Source organism: Vombatus ursinus, unplaced genomic scaffold (genome assembly GCF_900497805.2).
Source record: "Vombatus ursinus unplaced genomic scaffold, bare-nosed wombat genome assembly UNPS02014909.1, whole genome shotgun sequence".
Classification (NCBI taxonomy): domain Eukaryota; kingdom Metazoa; phylum Chordata; class Mammalia; order Diprotodontia; family Vombatidae; genus Vombatus; species Vombatus ursinus.
Genome location: NW_020954687.1, coordinates 2,187,862 through 2,189,385, shown reverse-complemented (window position 1 = coordinate 2,189,385; position 1,524 = coordinate 2,187,862). Strand labels below are relative to the sequence as shown.

The following is a 1,524-nucleotide window of genomic DNA, read 5'->3' as shown; positions in this document are numbered from 1 at the left end:
AGAGAGAGAGAGAGAGAGAGAGAGAGAGAGAGAGAGAGAGAGAGAAAACAAGTCAAACACATTAATGGGATCAGTAAAGGCTTCCTGTACAATGTTAGACTTTAGCTGGGTCTTGAAGAAAGCTAGGGAAGCCAGGAGGCAGAGATGAGGAGAGAGATTTCCAGGCATGGGAGACAGTCAGTGAAAATGACTAGAGTTGGGAAGTAGAATGTTTTGTATGAGGAATAGGAAATGTCACTGGATCACAGAGTATATGGATTATAGTAAAGTGTTGGGGGTGGGAGATATGTGTGAATGATCAAGTAAATATGTATGCTAAAATGAAAAAAACCTAAGGAACCAAACATATGGTACTATTAGGATGTGCTATGATGGTCAGGGAGGGAAGAGATCAAGTTTGGGGCAAGGGGGAGGGAATTATAACTTTATAAATACTTACTTGTGGATTTCTCTTTATCTTCTAGAAATGCATTGACCCAACCAAGAAGACTGTAGGTCTTGCCAGATGGGTTGGTCTGTCCACCCTTTGCAGTATTTGGAAAAGTTAAAACTCATTGAGAGCAAAATCTGAAAACTGTGGACAACGGAGTTATTTTTAAACAACCTTTTTTTCCCACCTTGGGGTTATAGGCAAGGGATTTGGGGGGTGGGATGGGGTAGAAGTGGGAGGGAGCTTTCCTGAGTTAAAGGGGCTTTTATCTGATGTCAATAATTCTTTCTTCAAAAGATGGTATATATATATAAATATAAATATATATGTAATGTATGATTGTATGTGTGTGCATGCATGTTCGTGTATGTATGTATGTGTGCCTGAAAGTGTGAGCAGAAAGAGAAGATAGGTACCCATTTTTACTACTGTGTGTAAAAGATGGTGAAAAGGATGCTTCTCTGTCTCACTTATAGACAGATATAAAATGTAATACTTTTGTGTTAGCTGTCTATTAGCTTCTAAAATGCATTAATATTGGGCAGAAAATTTGTTCCACTTTTCCCTGCCTCCATCATAATCAGATCTGCAGGTTTCTGAAGCAAGCCATGGGAGGAGGAGGCCCAGATCAGAGCTCCATGTCTGGCCAGGCAGTCCATTGCTTGACTTTGTCCCAGATGACTGAGGGAAGCCACTCACCACCTCAAGAGGATGCTTTGGATGGAGGGAGTTTAACTTCAACCTTTATCATGGAAAGACCAGACAATGAACTATTTCCTGAAATTATCTATATCTGACACCTCCATACCCTGTGTATTATTCTGTTCTCTTCTGTTTTATTCTATTCTGTTCTACAAGGGCCAGGTTTCTGCAGGCTGTGGGACTCTCAACAATCATGAAGGGGGATTGTTTTGGTTCAGGTTGTCTGATGTCAGTGCAGGGGGTAATGGGAGCTGGAGAGGTAGTTATTACCATCATCATATGTATAGGGTTGGGCTAGGTTGAGTGTCATACAGAGAGTGAGGTCAATGGATATGGTCCCTGCCTTTGGGAAGTTTTCAATCTATGTGTTGCAAGATGCAGATGGGGAAAAT

The 1,524-nt window shown here is 41.1% G+C and overlaps 1 protein-coding gene across 1 annotated transcript in view; it reads left to right on the top strand.

Moving 5' to 3' along the window:
- PKP1 (plakophilin 1) overlaps positions 1 to 1,235 on the top strand; it is a 74,619-nt gene extending 73,384 nt beyond the window's left edge. The window contains exon 13 of the mRNA XM_027843413.1: positions 465 to 1,235. The gene's annotated coding sequence lies outside the window, so the exon portion shown is untranslated. The remainder of the gene's footprint in view (positions 1 to 464) is intronic.
- The last annotated feature ends 289 nt before the right edge of the window (positions 1,236 to 1,524 follow it).